Genomic DNA, 19,140 nt, shown 5'->3' with positions numbered 1-19,140 from the left:
GTGTGGTGGTATATTGGAGCTGTGTGGATTGTGTATTGGAGCTGTGTGGATGGTATATTGGATCTGTATGGGTGTTATATTGGAGCTGTATGGATGGTGTATTGGAGCTGTATGGATGGTATATAGGAGCTGTGTGGATGGTGTATTGGAGATTTGTGGATGGTGTATTGGATCTGTATGGGTGTTATATTGGAGCTGTGTGGATGGTGTATTGGAGCTGTGTGGATGGTGTATTGGAGCTGTATGGGTGTTATATTGGAGCTGTAAGGATGGTGTATTGGAGCTGTATGGATGGTGTATTGGAACTTTGTGGATGGTGTATTGTAGCTGTATGGGTGTTATATTGGAGCTGTGTGAGCAGTTTATTGGAGGTGTGTGGGTGGTGTATTGGAGCTGTGTGGATGGTGTATTGGATGGTATGGGTGTTATTTTTTAGCTGTGTGAGTAGTTTATTGGAGCTGTGTGGATGGTGTATTGGAACTGTGTGGATGGTGTATCAGAGCACTATTTATATATGTCCAGGAGCAGTGAGGACAGAAACATTGGCGTACAGTACTAGGTATATGCGTCACATTGATGACAGAAATTCTACATATAACAGAAAAGGTATATATCATATACAAATGTATATCAATCCATTTGCTTGAACAAATTCACATGATAAATTGATTTGAACCCTACATTTCTTCTTATATGCATGCGTTTGAGTTACAAGTTGATATGTGATATACAATACCATTTACATACATATTCACATACATATAAACACATTTGACAAGTGTTGGCTCTGACACAGCGATGTTCAATGATAAGCACATGTTTCATAAGTATGTATAGGATACATAACAACACGTCAGTAGTATGTGGCTAAGTCCCAAACAGCTGTGACGTCAATTTACAGCATAACAAACCAGTAATTATGTTCTAGTAGTCTTCAATCAACCCCATGACTGAATTCATTAGTGCTTTACTAACGACGTACGGTTTGACATAGGACTCATTAACCTCTGTTATAGGTGTATGGATAATATCGATAAACATTAAGATTGTTTTCATCCATGCCCTGTAGGTATTCTCGTTATATCAAAGCTGACCCCTGTCATCTCAGAAAGGATTCAGCAAGGATGGGTTTGTTTACAATTTTATTTTAAACGTTAATCAGTTCATACACACTGCTCGTGCACCTAGGCGTTTGTGGTAGGGAGTAGTTATCCTGTATGCGTTTGAAAGCACTACGCTTGGGCAAAGTCAATATTTTTCATTTACACTATTATCCAGAACGCCAGCTGAGCTGAGTGTGGAGCGATAATTGCTGCTTGTATATATGTTATACACTCGTTACCTGCCATGGGCGTTGCTGTAAAGAGATATATTTTCGAGTTTCATGCATTAGAGATGAGGTTCATGTATTTGTTCTCACGTGCAATAGCCATGTTGTATATACTACCTGTGTCACACGAATATTATGTGAGTGCAGGTGCATGTTTATTTCCATATTGAAACTGACATGCAATAGGTATCACCCAACGCGAGGAAACATTTTTTTAAATTGATTAATTTTGCTATAGTTGAAAGAAAACATTTATGTATCGTTTGCAACAATGAGCAGCGACGAAGAGGTAGCCATGTTTTGCGTTGGGAATGCTGTATCTCAATAACTAATTTTCCGAAACATTAATCAAACAAGTCGCCTTTTTCGGCAAAGAGGATAAGCGGAAACAATATACTTACATACTCTGTAGATGACACTTCGTCTAGGTAAAAGTAAATATAATCCAGTCTATGCCAACCTAGCGCATTCAGTAATGAGCTGTCAGCACCGAAACAAGCACTACATTCCGCTGGTCATACCACGTGACATCATACTTCCAGTTGATTGGTCGACATGTAAGTCAAGCTAAAACTTAAACAACATACCTACAAGGATGCCCCGAAGATGATGTAGCGAGGAGCTCAATGAAAATTCACAAGAGATAAACGCAGTGATATATCTCTCGGAGAGAAGCGACTGCGAGGTTGCAGCTACTCGCTGGTAGCGTCATTCAGCTCCCTGTCGATGGAGCCACTTGCCTCGTAGAGAACTGCGGCGATGAAGGATGGCAGGATTTTACCATGGCATCTATGTTGCCGGCTGGTTTAAACAGACGGGAAGTTTAATTATCCGGACGCCTCTTAGGGACGATTAATACTGGGAAGGATATTTGTATATAGCTCTTAAATGTTCAGCTAAATCTTTCTGTCAATAACCATTTTCAGATCGGGTTTTTCTATAGGTCGGGCATTGCTAGCTCAGTTCATTCTTCAGATAATATTTGCTCAATGATTTCGGAAATATAGGATGAGGTATTATTTTAGTCCTTTTGTCTCACAGGATCTGCATATTTGAAGGACAAAAATACAAATAAGTATGTATGTGTGCTCATTTGAATGTCAAAACTTGCTTGCGTTTGGATTTATGGTTGGGTGGTGGGTTTGTTGTTGACCGACGCACTCAGCAATATCCCAGCTATATGACGGCGGTCTGTAAATAATCGTGTCTGGACCAGAAAATACAGTGATTGATATCGTGAGCATCGATCCACGCAATTGGGATCGGTGATTGGATTTATGGCAACGACGATTGTAAAGAAGAAGCCAAAATGTGTTAAAAAGGTGTATGACGTCGGTTTGTAGATGATCAAGTCTGTACCAGACAATCCAGTGATTGACATCAAAAGCATCAATGTCAGTGAGCCTGACCACCCGATCCCGTTACTCGCCTCTTATAATTACGACAAGCATAGTCGCCTTTTACGGCAAGCATGGGTTACTGAAGACCTATACTAACCCGTATCTATCTATCTACTATCTTCTATCTATATATGTGTGGCAATTTTAAAGATGGATTGATGGATGGATGGATGGATGATAGATAGATAGATAGATAGATACGGGTTAGTATAGGTCTTCAGTAGCCCATGCTTGCCGTAAAAGGCGACTATGCTTGTCGTAAGAGACGAGTAACGGGATCGGGTGGTCAGGCTCACTGACATGTCATTGATGCTTTTGATGTCAATCACTGGATTATCTGGTACAGACTTAATCATCTACAGACCGACGTATATAGCTGTAGTATTGCTGAACGCGGCGTTAAACAACAAACAAACAAAACGTAACGTCACATCATCATCAAACTCTCCTCCTAAATTTTCACCCCCAATAGCCCACACTACAAAACCAATTCTGTTACAATTTTTACTTACTAAACACTGAATGAACGTTTAAATAAAAGTAATGACATTAAAATGACATGCTACACGACAGGTGTTCAGAGTTTGATTGGACGTCGCTGCATCGTGACGTTTATGTTTGATGTGGGAGGAAAGTCCGCAGTGAAGCAAGTCTTAAACAACCACGAGCATATATAGAGGATTCATCACGAGTGTTTTTTAATATGGGAAATATCAACCGAGTCTTAGTTAATCGGTATTTGCCGAGCATTTGGCGAGGCAAATACCGATTAACGGGACGAGGTTGATATTTCCCATATTAAAAAACACTCGTGATGAATTCTATTTATCATTTTCACATTTTTGCTTCCAAATTAAGGAATAATTGCATTAAACATTAACATCAGCAACTTGTCGAAATCTTACGTGCGTATTCTCACTCGTGCGTAGTGATACATGTTTTCCATAGCCATGTAAACCAAAATAAACAATTCGCTGAGAAAAAAAGTTCCTCGGATTATTTTAAACAAAATACTTGAACAGACTTTGGCAGAATAATTGAAACTTTAATAACGGTAACAACAACGATTCTGTGTAATCTGATTATATCTCTGGTGTAACTTCACTTATAATATATAGTTTCAAATCAAACCGCTCTCTCTTCCGGTTAGCTAATTTGCATATATAATTTGCATACTTATGTCATTGGGGTATGACATACATGTTTTATGTCATAAGCTTATGTCATGGATAAATGCTTTAGTTAAATGATAAAGGTGATTACGTTGTTTTTAGTGACCTATCACCCGATCTGATGATGGCAACGCCACAACATCTATACACATACAATGTGCGAGCTGGCATGCATTTCAAACTCCGATTTTGAATTTAACACATTCGATGTTGATATCCACAAGATAAATGATTTTTAAGTCTTTGAAAGGCATTTAGTAGTGATACACATAAGGAAGAGAAATAATGGATGTCAACTTCTTTATTATGTGTGATAGGATATTTATCAACACATAAAAATTCCGTTGCGCAATGATTAGTTTGTTTGTTTGCTTGTTGTTTAACGCCGAACTCAGCAATATTCCAGCTATATGACGGCGGTCTGTAAATAATCGCGTCTGGACCAGACTATCCAGTGATTGATATCATGAGCATCGATCCACGCAATTGGGATCGATGGCATGCTTCAACCAAGTCAGCGAGCCTGACCACCCGATCCCGTTAGTCGCCTTTTACGACAAGCATAGTCACCTTTTACGGCAAGCATGGGTTGCTGAAGACGGGTCGCAATGATTAGTAACTAATAATACAAACATATGGAAAACTACCCATGTGCGTCGTCCTCTCGGTCAGTTGCCAAATACCACAGGGTTCAAAACATGTAGTACACCGTACTGAAAATAAAGCACGATACATTTGCACGAAGTGAAGCAGGTAAACTGGCATTGATGTACGATGTAAGCACTCTTATACAGCACGATGTGACGCACTATTGATTATTTTTGTTTTCGCTGTTTAATAATGACTGCATAAACATCACAACTCGTTAGCTATACAAGTCATACATCACACAAAGAAGTAGCAGGCTGTCACTGTGGAGTAGGACATGGATGATGGTGATGGGAGTGTAGTAGATGAGTAGATGCAAGCATACAATGGAACCTCCTTGACCGCGTCGTTCCTTGCGAGAGCGTCCGGATTAACAAATTTATGGATTAACGTGTATGATGTGAAAAAGAGCTTGACGTCGCGGTCAAGATGGTTCCACACGATTTGTGTGTGTGTGTGTGTGTGTGTGTGTGTGTGTGTGTGAGAGAGAGAGAGAGAGAGAGAGTGTGTGTGTGCGTGTGTGCGTGCGTGCGTGCGTGCGTGCGTGCGTGGGTGTGTGTGTGTGCTTGTACTAGTCCGGATCATTGCCGATTTTATGCCATGCCGCAGTTTAATGTGAACACCCTACTCAGACACAGTGCACTGATTTCGAGTCAACTAGTCCTTCTTTTATCGCCTTAATGCAAAGCGCCAAGCAGGATAACAACAAATATTATCTTTCAACAACGTTTAGTATGACGCGGCCGTGGATCAAGCAGACGCTCTATCCACTAAACCTTCACGGCCTTCCGGATTAACGACTCATAATTACTGTATAATGTCCACTTGTATGGATGAAAGATGATCCCGATTAACGATAACGGGTTTCATTGTATGGTATAGTTCGTTTCTGTAGTCCATTTAAAAGTGAAAACCCGTTAATTCCTATGGTAATGGTTTCATTGAAAGCGTCAGGTTTTAAAGTCGGTAAATGTTCACAACAGTTGCGTTTCGCATTCGTTTGTTGTTGTTTGTTAATTAACGTCGCAGTTTGGCAATACCTTTCAGGTCTATGAATACTGCCAGTGGAAGCAGGGACAAGACAAACTAGTGATTGATATAATGAGCACCGTCCCACCCTGACGCTGAGAGTTTTCCGTCCTTTCAAGAACACAACCACCTAAATATATAATTCTTTGATAGGCATCTACAAGTTGGAAAAACACGATGGCATGAAACGTTTATGGATAACAAGTTCTGTATTGTTTGTAACGGAGATTTGGAGCTTCTTGCAAGAAGGGGGCACGGGTTGCCCAGTCGTCTAAGGCGCCGCGATTCGCTGAGTTGTGTCCCTTGGGCACGCCAGAAACCTATGATTGTGGGTTCGAATCCCGGTTCGCTCCGATTATGTTTCTAGGTTTGTCAGCACCATACCCGTGCTCGTGGGTTTCACCGAAGTGGTAAACGTCTGAGACCTGCATCACTTCAGGCTTTCCTCCAATATTAAGCTGACACGCCGCGATATAACTGGAACACGGCGTTAAACCCATCTCACTCACTCTTGCAATGAAGAAGTTCTTATCCATCAGAGTTTTCTGTCTCTAGTTAAACATGTGTTCACACCACAAGTCACTTGTCACTCTGCTTCCGTCAGAGGGAAACAGCGGCAGAGGGGACCAGGACAAAAAGAAGGAAATGACTTTGTAATTGTGTTCCTCCAAATGATGCATTGTCAGCGGTTACGTTGTTAATCACCCTTGGATGCAACATGACTTCTCACTTCACCGAACGCTTATGACGACTAAGAATGATATGTTTCTTTTGTTTTGATTGTTTGTTTGTTGTTTAAGCCGCAATATTCGAGATATATGACGGCGGTCTGTAAATAATCGAGTCTGGACCAGACAATCCAGTGATTGATATCATGAGCATCGATCGACGCAGTTAAGATACGATGACATGATAGATACCAAGATAGTGATTCTGACCACCCGATCCCCTTAGTCGCCTCTGTGTTTTCTGTATCCTGAGTTACGTTGTCTGGAGGCATCGAATCTTATTTTATCCCGTTATGTCAAATGAAACCGATTAGATTCCCCATGGCTATTTCTGATGTTCCATGTCGTCGTGTGGCTGGCAAAGTGTTCAAATATCTATATAGTAAATGTATACCCTAAAAATCTAAAAACAAATTATTTTATACCATTACATATCCTCTTACACATTTTATGCGACGTATCAGTAAAACATTTGAGAAACATTGCAATTACTCAAAATGAAAACATATTTTTGTAAATTTGGTAAATTATTAAACTGTACGATTTCTCATTCAAAAAGGCTATAACTTGTATGTCATTAATCTTCATCAAAAGGATAGGTTATGAAATAATGTTGCTTTTGACATACATGTGTGTAGTACTGAGATCGTTGATCCAACAATAAACAACCTTCATACAACCACAGAGATGATCCCAGTAAGTGTGAAGCAACAATTGGCTCATTTATTCGCGACATAATGCCAAACTACTAAAAACGTTTATCAAACAATCAATTGCAAAACAACGACACAACAGGCTTGACAGACTATATATAGCTAATATGAGGGAAGCAGCAGTCATATTTCCAAACAAGACTTGCCGACAACAAACCCTTATCGCCTTGACCTAAGTGCAATATTCAGCAACAGTACTCTGCTGACCGTCCGTCATTGTCCGCATTGCTGAGTGCACACCCTTGTCATATAGACATCGATTCCTATATTCCACGAGCACTGCGAGTGTGAGCTATGACTTGTTATTAATCACACCGCCTCAAATCATATGCATGATGAATATCGTCTGTACCTAAAGGTCACGCTACCTAATTACCCACCGTTTATTGCGCGTGTAATAGGTTAATGCGCTTGGGTAAATTGGTTTGTTCTCATAACTACGCATGCGTCTGGTTAAGTCCGCAGAACTCGGCCTAAACTGACATCATTGTGCAGTTAGAGTGAGTGAGTATGGTTTTACGCTGCTTTTAGCAGTATTCAAGCAATATCACGGCGGGGGACACCAGAAATGGGCTTCACACATTGTACCCATGTCGGGAATTGAACCCGGGTCTTCGGCGTGACGAGCGAACGCTTTAACCACTAGGCTACCCGATCTCCCCTTGTGCAGTTAGAAGTGTTTAGCAGTGTTTATATCTACTATCATTAATGCTCCAAAACTAGTTGTACATTCACATTTTTGATATCCTAGTTATTAAACTGTCCATCGTCGACAGTATTGTAGATATCATTAATCTGTGCTAGTTACGATATGGCTGAACTATTGCCGATGCGACATACCCGTGAAGATTCCGGGGTAGAAGAGGTCTTCAGCAACCCATGCTTGCCGTAAAAAGGTGACTATGCTTGTCGTAAAAGGCGACTAACGGGATCGGGTGGTCAGGCTCGCTGACTTGGTTGAAGCATGCCATCGATCCCAATTGCGTGGATCGATTCTCATGATATTAATCACTGGATTGTCTGGTCCAGACTCGATTATTTACAGACCGCCGTCATATAGCTGGAATATTGCTGAGTGCGGCGTAAAACAACAAACCAACCAACCGATGCGACATCAAATTTTAACTCATTCATTTTTAATGTTATTACAGTATAACTTCACGTCACGATGTTGCAGATGTGACGTTAACTGTAAACTCATACACTCACTACTCGTGAAACAAAGCATTATCAAGCGCGAACACATATGTACCTTTAAAACTTGTTTAAGTTAGTGACTGTAATATTTTGACCGCAATTAATGGAGCCTGAACTGATATCATTTTGCAGCGACGTCAAATCAAACTCTGAACACCTGTCCCGTAGCATGTCTCTTTAATTTCATTACTTTTATTTAAATATTCATTCAGTGTTTTAGGAAGTGAGTGAATGAGTATGGTTTTACGCCGCTTTTAGCAATATTCCAGCAATATCACGACGGGGGGCACCAGAAATGGGCTTCCAAAATTTCAACCATGTCGGGAATCGAACCCAGGTCTTCGGCGTGACGAGCGACCGCTCTAACCACGAGGCTACCGGACCGCCCCGACTGTAATTAATATAAATGAGTTGTTAAAGGTTGTTAGGTAAGGTGAAATGGGGTTTAACGTCGCGTACAAGATTATATAGCGACGTGCATGTACGTGTGTGTGGCTGCTTGTACTAGTCCGGACTGATGCCGATTTATAGTGCTAGCTCACTGAGATACCATGCCGCAGTTTAACATGAATACCCCACTCAGACACAGTATACTGACACCGAGCCGACCAGTCCTTGTTTTAGCCCCTTAATGCCGAGCGCCAGACAGGGTAACAACAAGTACCATCTTTTAACGTCTTTCGGCATGACGCGGCCGGGGATCGATCTCCGACCTTCCGTTCTCCGGGCGGACGCTCTACCACTAGACCACGGAGGCGGTCGTTAAAGGTTGTAACGAAGATGTACGAAGATAACTTTGTGTCTTTCCTTGTTTACGGATTATGCCTGGGTTCAGCCGGCATTAGTATTACTAACATAGAAACCATATTATATATTAGTAAGTATAAGATATATGGATCAACAGATTCTTTATTGCAGGGGGCGGCGTTTCGGTGTAGGTTCTCACAATGTTGCTACTACTTGTTATAAAGAAGTGTTCATTCATATATATTTTCCTAACTTAGTACTCCAGCTTCTACATGCCTCTCAAAGAAGTCATAATATATATATTCACAGCTTGATACGGAGACCCTCCGGTAATCGTCGTCATGCCTTCCCATTGTAAGTTAAAGACAAATTCAACAGAGGCCATTTTTTACTGCAGTGAGTGAATAAATGAAATTACGCCGCTTATAGCGATATTCCAGCAATATCACGGCGGAAGACACCACAAATGGGCTTCACACATTGTACCCATGTGGGGAATCGAACCCGGGTCTTCGGCGTGACGAGCGAACGCTTTAACCACTAGGCTACCCCATCGCCCCCATTACTGCAGCTGATTTACCCAAATGAATTTTATTCATAAGAAACGCTGGAAACTTTTGTATCCGCATCCTCTTCAGGTCTTCGCCGGACCCAATTTGCAATATTCTTGGTGATTTTCAGATGTTTTTCTTAAATATTTTTAACAGTTAATTGAACATGTTTTTTTTTAAAAAGAAACAGATTTTTCGTGCTGTGATTGTTCCATGTATCCGAATCATCAAACACGACGGTTACTGTTGCATTCCCACCTTGTCTTCTCTTCATCATAACTGTATTTATTATTGTAGGTATACTTGGCTTGTCGCTACCTTTCCTGTTTGGTTGCCGTTCTGTTTCGCATAAAATGTCATCCGTGGTGATTGCGTGGTAGAACGGATTCTAGCAATATATGCTTGTTGTAAGACGCGGCAAAATGGATCTCATCCCAATTGAATGGAACAGTGCTCATGATGTCGATCACTGGATTATCTTGCCGAGACTTGAATATTTACAGACCGACGTCATATAGCTGGAATCTTGCAGATCGCTGCGTTAAACAACGAACAATCAAAACGTAATGTAACATCATCATCTAACGCCCCCAATAGCCTACACTACTATATCAATTCTGTCATAATTTTTACTTCCTAAAACGGGGCGGTCGGGTAGCCTAGTGGTTAAAGCCGTGATATTGCTCAAATATTGCTAAAAGTGGCGTAAAACCATACTCAATCACTCACTTCCTAAAACACTGAATGAACATTTGAATAAAAGTTATGAAATTAAAGTGACATGCTACGCGACAGGCGTTCAGAGTTTGACTGGACGTCGCTGCATCGTGACGTTTATGTTTGATGTGTTTGATTATTTAAAGACCGCCGTCATATAGCTGGAATATTGATGAGTGCGGCGTAAACATCACAAAGAAACAAACACCTTCACGTTAGAAGAGACACACGGTATGAATCAACCAGTCAATCAGAGCATGTCAGCACAAAATGTTCACTGACGTCATAATTTAGGTTTCAGATAGTCTGATCGGAATATACATATCACCATTTTTGCCTCATTTTTGAATTGTGTTAAATTTTTAAAACTATTAACGGCCACAGTCCACACTACCAACAGCTGTATCACAACGTATCGTGATATTCACAACCATCCTGGTGTTTTTAAGGACAATGTCATTCAAAAAATTATCCCTAACTTGAAAGGGGGCACGGGTGGCCCAGTCGTCTAAGGCGCCGCGATTCGCTGTGCAGAGTTGCGTCCCTTGGGCACGCCAGAAACCTATGATTGTGGGTTCGAATCCTGGTTCGCCCCGATTATGTTGCTAGGTCTGTCAGCACCATACCCGTGCACGTGGTTTTGACCGAAGTGGTAAACGTCTGAGACCTGAATTACTTCAGGCTTTCCTCCCACATTAAGCTGACACGCCGTGATATAACTGGAATACTGTTAAAAGTGGCGTTAAACCAAACTCACTCACTACAAACCATTTCATAAAAGGAGAATCTCACCCAAATTATTTGATATCAATAGACTCGAAGGTGAGATTTTATGTATCATCCAACATCATTCACTTTTTCAGTTTGTAGACACTAATAAGAAGTGTCTTAAGTGTAAAAAGTACTGCTGACAATAGATTTCCAGAATGTATGTTTCAGAATATGTTTCGTACAAGGTTTGAAGATGTGTGTGGACGTTAACCATTAAATATGATATTATTCATATACATGATTTCAATTTAATATTTATCTGAAAATGTTTCTTGCAATGTATCTTATCGTGTATTATATCTGTATATTTGTAATTTGTATATGTGTAAATGAATAAACCTATACCTGATATTCTGCCACAGACTACAGTTGATCACCCTATTGCCTCCCCATTTACCATAACTGACTTCCTATAGGCGAGGGAAGCTGCAATCACATATCCTATTGTTTACTGTTTTGTTTTTTTCTATTTAACGCCGCACTCAGTAATATGCCAGCTATATAACGGCGGTCTGTATTCATAATCGAGTCTTGACCTGACAATCCAGTGATTGACATCATGAGCATCGATCCACGCAATTGTGATACGACGACATGCATCAACTAAGTCAGCGAGCCTGACCACCTGATCCCGTTAGTCGCCTCTTACCATAAGCATAGTCCGCGTTTACGGCAAGAATGGGTTGCTGAAGACCTATTCTATCCTGGATCTTCACGAGTCCCTATTGTTTACAGACCGCCGTGACGAAATTGAAATACTTTGGAGAGCAGCGTTAAACAACACACAAACAAACATGTTTGAATAGCCAATGTTATAAATTAATATATACACAAGAGCAGCCAACCAGTACTTAACATAACTGCATAATTTTCCAAAAAAAATCCATCATGCTTAACAGAACAACTCAGTGGAATCAACCACAGGCAACCTCATTATTGAATCCAGACTGACACCATCAGCATGGAATAACTAATACACGTGCTTAACGTCCGATATTCTATAGTGTCATTTTAAATCAATTTCATTTAGTGAATGACTTGGTTTAACAATGCTTTCAGCAGTATATCAATTATATGACAGCGTGTCGATGTAGTCTCTAAAAACATTAAAACACATATGTGATGTCATTTCATTGTTTGATCGCTCCATTATTTTTTCAGGAATGGACAGTTGATGTATGGGAAACAGTTCTTTCGAATGTTTTTTTTTCAAAGTGTCAGAGTTAGGATGTGTTTTAAGTAGGGAAATATACACGTAAATCCATTCCTTAAAAATCAATGGCGCCGATAGTCCCGCACGTCCGTGAAGATCCGGGTTAGAATTGATCTTGCTGCTTGTCGTATTCTTTTGAAAAAGGACAGGGGTGGCCAAGTGGTAATGGTCAACGTGATGGCGCACCGAACACACCTCTTTTCACTGTGACACCCGGTATCATCGCTGTGACACCCGGTATCATCACTGTGACACCGGTATCATCACTGTGACACCGGCATCATCACTGTGACACCGGTATCATCACTGTGACACCCGGCATCATCACTGTGACACCCGGCATCATCACTGTGACACCCGGCATCATCACTGTGACACCCGGCATCATCACTGTGACACCCGGCATCATCGCTGTGACACCGGTATCATCGCTGTGACACCCGGCATCATCACTGTGACACCCGGCATCATCACTGTGACACCCGGCATCATCACTGTGACACCGGCATCATCACTGTGACACCCGGCATCATCACTGTGACACCGGTACCATCATTGTGCCAATCTGTAAAAATAATCACAACAACCTAAGACCAATTAAATGGTAAAATCCCGTTCAACCAGCTCAATGATGTGTAACTAACTTATCAATCATTACATGTACAAGAATTCATATTTGGTTGGGGGCGGTCGGGTAGCCTAGTGGTTAAAGCGTTCGCTTTTCACGCTTAGACCCGGGTTCGATTCCCGACATGGGTACAATGTGTGAAGCCCATTTCTGGTGTCCCTCGCCGTGATATTGCTGGAATATTGCTAAAAGCGGCGTAAAAAATACTCACTCACTCATATTTGGTGATATAGTCATGCCCTGTTGAGGTGAGGATAACGTCAGTCAGAGTGCGAGAAGAGTTACTTCCCTTTATAAAACTGCTCCATTGCTATAAAAATACCTGGGTTTGATGGTAACCTAGAAATTAATTTTAACTAAATGGTGTAAGATTCTCTCGGGAAAAGCTCATTTTCCCTTTCAAGCTCAAATTCCTTTTCCCTGTAAGATCTATAGTAAGGAATTTGACCCGCCCATGAATAATTCATTGAATTTTTTTATAGGAATATAACCTCTGTATTAATGTATGGAAGCGAAATATGGTGCACACGAGCATGCACGTCGCAATATAAGTGCAATAATCTTGGACGCGACATTACACCCCATTTCACCTCACCTCTGATGATGAAGATGATTAACAGTACTTGATTTACTATGTACAGGGGCGGTCGGGTAGCCTCGTGGTTAAAGCGTTCGCTCGTCACGCCGAAGACCCGGGTTCGATTCCCGACATGGGTACAATGTGTGAAGCCCATTTCTGGTGTCCCCCGCCGTGATATTGCTGGAATATTGCTAAAAGCGGCGTAAAACCATACTCACTCACTCACTCACTCACTCCTTACCTGACACGCCGTTGTGTTTGTAAAATATTATAAAATGCGACTTTAATCCCAACACACTCACTCACTGTATTCAGTGTAGTTGAGCTGGTAGTCAATGACTTATTGCCAATAATACATCAAGGATCTATTTTTTATCTTTGTAAATACAAACACACACCATGTATCAAATTGTCACAGGGGCCGTGAAGATCCGGGGTTGAGTAGGTCTTCAGCAACCCATGCTTGCCGTAAAAGGCGACTATGCTTGTCATAAAAGGCGACTAACGGGATCGGGTGTTCAGGCTCACTGACTTGATGATGCATGTCATCATATTCCAATTGCGTGGATCGATGCTCATGTTGTCAATCACTGGACTGTCTGGTCCAGACTCGATTATTTACACTCACTATGTACTTTATGTAATGTGCTTGAACATGAAGCGCACGTAATCTCTAGTTGTTCTCTGGACACTCAAATAAAAAGTAAATACTTCTCAAAGTAGTAGTGAGTGAGTGAGTGAGTGAGTGAGTGAGTGAGTGAGTGAGTGAGTGAGTGAGTGAGTTGTGTTTAACGCCGCTTTTAACAGTATTCAGCTTAATGTGTGAGGAAAGCACCAAGTGATGCAGGTCACAGACGTTTACCACTTCGGTGAAACCCACGAGCACGGGTATGGTGCTGACAAACCTAAAAACATAATTGGGCCGAACCGGGATTCGAACCCACAATCATAGGTTTCTGGCGTGCCCAAGGGACGCAACTCTGCACAGCGAATTGCGGCGCCTCAGACGACTGGGCCCGTCTAGACCAGTGCCCCCTCTCAAAGTATGAACCATGAGATTGTGTGTGTGTGTGTGTGTGTGTGTGTGTGTGTGTGTGTGTGTGTGTGTGTGTGTGTGTGTGTGTGTGTGTGTGTGTGTGTGTGTGTGTGTGTGTGTGTGTGTGTGTGTGTTTGTGTGTGTGTGTGTTTGTGTGTGTGTGTGTGTGTGTGTGGATTTACGTAACAGGCAGGCATCATAATCGGAGCAAATCTGGGATTCGAACCAACGAAGAGTTAGAACGTTCAGCTAATGCTTGAAACTCGTGTCACCTAAGACCACCGAGACAAGCGTACTTCCCACAATTTAATTAAACTACTTAGTTTTAGTTAAGACAAAATAAAATCGGTGAACATTTAACCTGTTTGACATGCATCTCATCGAAAACGCCATAATTAAACCAAGAGAGTTCCTGTATGCTCGCCGCATTATTTACCAGGTTGCTTTACCGTGGTCACAGAACTCCCCGGCTCTCGTAGACATACAGTTAAGGAGAGTAATAAAGGTGATAAAGTAGACCCTGGCCTACAGAACTCGACAAGTAGAGGTTTATATCTCCCCCTTCCGCCAACTAGGCGATAAAAAAAGATCGATCATGGCTGAAACGCCGAACCAGGTCCCTGGGGATCACTCGCCTCTGTCAGTCCAATAGACCTCGGTCGGCGCTGGCAGGAATGGGAACTGGTAGCCTTGCACGTGGCTGTCACATAGCACTACACCTGATGAATACATTTCAATTGTAATACCTTGGTTTTACTTTGAACGTTTTATGAACTTGCCGCTTGGTGTGAACACAACTGTGCTTGATGATTGGTTTGAAGTCATAATTTAAAACATTCAAGGAAGTGAATCGAACCTGCCATCTCACATATCGTGTTAAGTTTTGAAACATATTGTCTTCCCACTGAGCTACCGGGGCAGGTGACGCGAAGCTGTTAAGTTTATCATGTCATGACTGCAGCTAGTCCATTCCGCACGTGTTTTTCTTCTCTCGCACGCTTTGAGCGAATTCGTTTTGTACCTTGATACACGGTATCGTTTCACTATAAGGTTTGTCGATGTTTTCTATTTTTTCTGGTATTTCTTGCATTTTAACGGTTCATAAGTTGGGTTAAAACACGACTCCTCGGTTTTTGGCATGTTTTATCCTTTACATAGAACTTGTCCTGTTTACTACGTGTATATGTGACGTTAAACTTTAACTCTCTCACTCACTCACTCACTCACTCACTCACTACTACGTGTATACGTTATTGACAGTAAGCATAGAACATCCTGTCTTCCAGTGAGTGAGTGAGTGAGTTGGGTTTAACGACGCTTTTAACAGTATTCCAGTTATATCATGGCGTGTCAGCTTAATGTGGGAGGAAAGCCCGAAGTGATTCAGGTCTCAGACGTTTACCACTTCGGTGAAATCAACGAGCACGGGTATGGTGCTGACAAACCTAGAAACATAATCGGGGCGAACCGGGATTCGAACCCACAATCATAGGTTTCTGGTGTGCCCAAGGGACGCAACTCTGCACAGCGATTTGCGGCGCCTTAGACGACTGGGCCACCCGTGCCCCCTCCTGTCTTCAAAAACGGGCGTCATGTTATATGGACTGTATGTGTATAGCGTTACACAGTTTACAGAGAATTCATACAATATCACTACTCCATTGCCCCAATAAGTATTATGTAACCAGTGGAATAAGCCAAGTAGGTCGGTGATAAGGACGGCGGAGGCAGGCAAGCGGTTATTTGGCCTCTGACAGAAAACTCAATATGGCGGAGGAGTTGGACTATTTAGATCCTGATTGGATGAATGTGTATCACTACCTTGGGGGTCGTCAAATATGATTGGTCAGATAGTTATATTTGGTTTACGACGTGCGGCGATTGATCTGGTGTTACTCAGATGAATATGTAGGCCTTGACTGTGAATGCTCTCTGGGTTAGTTTCACTCCACATGTGTGTGTAGGGTAGTCTAGTAGATAATAAGCTCGCTCGTCGCGTCGAAAACAGGTTCGATTCTTCACATGAGTACAATGTGTGAAGCACATTTCTGGTGTTCTGATATTGCTAGAGTTTTCCTAAATTCGGCCCCAAACTATACTCACTCTCAAGTGTATGTGATCGAGGGGCTGTACAGACTGCACTGGCGGGTTCGGGTTCAAAGGTCATGGATGGCAAAGACAAAACGGCCAAGCAAAAACGTCAAAACGGCCAATGGTAAAAGTAAAAAAGGCCAGTGAAAACTAAAAACGGCCAATGGTAGAAGTCAAAAAGGCCAGTGAAAACTAAAAACGGCCAATGGTAAAAGTCAAAAGCGCCAGTGAAAACTAAAAACGGCCAATGAAAACTTGGGAATATATAAGAAAGGGACACCATTCCGACCATAAATGTACACTTTTAATGTCATACATGTCGTCGATCGTCAATCGTTATTTATACCTCTTGGATTTGTTTGGCTAATCTATTTTTTTCGATGGCCGATGTGACTGTTTGGCCGTTTTGAACCTGGGCGTTCCTCGGTTTTGGCTTTTTGACTACACCCTGCACTGACAACCTTACTTCTTTCACAAGCGGTCCTGACAATAGCATTTTATAACTTGTATAGCAGTATAGGGAACGAGGGACAGGGGCAGTCGAGTGGTTAAAGCGTTCGCTCATCATGCTGAAAGCAATGGTTCGATTCCGCACATGGCAAATGTGATATTGCTGGAATATTGTTAACATCTGCTTAAATTGATTGATGAGTCTACGCTAGACGAGAATGTATGAACTGGTTTTACATGGAATAACGACTCTGTGCTGGAATTACTTATCGTATGACCAAACGTCACAGAGTCACATATTCTGAGAACTGTCTGGCAAGCATGACGCAAATGATGACGCCGTTCGGCTATGATTTGTTTGTTTGTTGTTTAACGCCGCACTCAGCAATATTCCAGCTCTACGACGGCGGTCTGTAAAATAATCGAGTCTGGACCAGACAATCCAGTGATTGACATCATGAGTATCGATCCATGCAATTTGGATCGATGACATGTATCAACCAAGTTAGCGAGCCTGACCAGCCGATCCTCTTACAAGCCTGGGTTGCTGAAGGTTCTTCACGGGTCTATTCGGCTGCGCCAGTGAGATTCAGGCACCTCAGCTTTGTTGGCAGAAATGTGTCGACCTTGAAAGTGATTATGTTTAATAATCATTAGTAATTATATATATCAACAAATGCAATTATATGGTCTATGGCGAATGTGGTAGATACCCGTTATATATTTGTTCATATTTACGTTTACTCAGATACTGGCTCAAAATAACAGAGATGTCGCGGGAACGAATCCCAAAAAAATGCTACGAAATGCTCGTCTGTCGTGATAGTGTTGGTTACGTAACCTAGGCATCAAACATTAAGCATTTACTCTTCTCTCACGGATTTGGATATGTTTGGCTTAATCAAAGCGTTGGAGACAAAATGTATTTTCTTAGCTCTTTTAAGCAGGTAGCAATTGATACGTTTACTCAAAATTGGAGGTCGTCACTAGATAACAGTACACGCTACGACGTCTATAATACCTTTAAATATTGTCTAACACCAGAGGTTTACCTGCATACTATAACAGAGAGAAAAATAAGAGACACATTTTTTAAACTTAGGCTAGGGTTAAATGATTTGATGTGCAACAGGGGTCGTCTCCTCTATTCCTAAGGATATGCGTTTTTGTCCATTCTGCGAAAACCATATTGAAAACGAATTACACTTTTTGTTTATGTGTCCAATTTACGACAACCTAAGATTGAAATATATGCCTGATATCACTAAGAACCACGATTCCATGAACAAAATATTATCTTTTAATGGTATCCCTAGTCCAAAATTAACTAAGATATCACAATACATCTATCAAAGTCTACGAGTGCGTAGTAAAATACTTAAGTAAATCCGATATGTCCAGAAATAACTAGTTGTTTTGAAACTTTCGCATCTAGATCAGGAGTATCTACATTTCATTTTTGTCTGTTTGTTTCTACTAGAAATGCATATACATTTAAATTGTCAAATTGACCTGACATGATGAGCATATTTCTGATAGATCCTTTTGTATTGAACGTCGTGCTATGGCTGAAAGCCTTTGCGACATAAAACTTCATTTTTCCATTCCATTCCTTTTGTATTCCTTTTGTATTTTATACTACTACTGCTGCCACTGTGGTTATTACCACTGTTATTACAATACCTCTATTACATGTCAAGCATCATAGTAGTTATCCAATAATTATGTAATGCGCTGTACAGCTGTAAATGATATTGTTTATCTGTATGTGTATATGGGCCAATGGCCTTTCATACAATAAAGATTGATTGATTGATTGATTGATTGATTGATTGATTGATTGATAGGCCAGGAACCTTACGCAAGATTATGAGGACATGTTCATATTTATACATATTCTCTGACAGGTTCATGACGTAGACGACTATGCTACAGGAGGAAGAAGCAGCATATCCAGAAATTTAAAGAAAGGAGCATATCAACCTGCACGTTTTCGGAATAACGCCCCTACACCGTGATAGTTGGATATGAACTTTACACATTACATTAACACACCTTACACTCCCCCCTCCCCACTAGTGGCAGAGCGTCTGCCCGGAGAGCGGACGGTCCGGAGTTCGATCCCCGGCCGCGTCATAC

The 19,140-nt window shown here is 41.5% G+C and overlaps 1 protein-coding gene across 3 annotated transcripts in view; it reads right to left on the bottom strand.

The window, feature by feature from the left end:
• Positions 1–19,140, bottom strand: part of LOC124150741 (protein spalten-like) — a 94,690-nt gene that overhangs the window by 66,373 nt on the left and 9,177 nt on the right. Inside the window, exon 1 of one of the 3 annotated variants that reach the window (XM_048390266.1) lies at positions 1,918–1,983. The exons of 1 other annotated variant lie outside the window; for it this stretch is intronic. The gene's annotated coding sequence lies outside the window, so the exon portion shown is untranslated. Of the gene's footprint in view, positions 1–1,731; positions 1,855–1,917; positions 1,984–19,140 lie in introns of those variants that run through there. One more of the 3 variants, XM_046522771.2, reaches the window with a different exon arrangement.

This window comes from Haliotis rufescens, unplaced genomic scaffold (genome assembly GCF_023055435.1).
Source record: "Haliotis rufescens isolate VD_foot unplaced genomic scaffold, xgHalRufe1.0.p SCAF_89, whole genome shotgun sequence".
NCBI lineage: Eukaryota > Metazoa > Mollusca > Gastropoda > Lepetellida > Haliotidae > Haliotis > Haliotis rufescens.
This window is presented reverse-complemented; position numbering and strand designations above follow the sequence as displayed.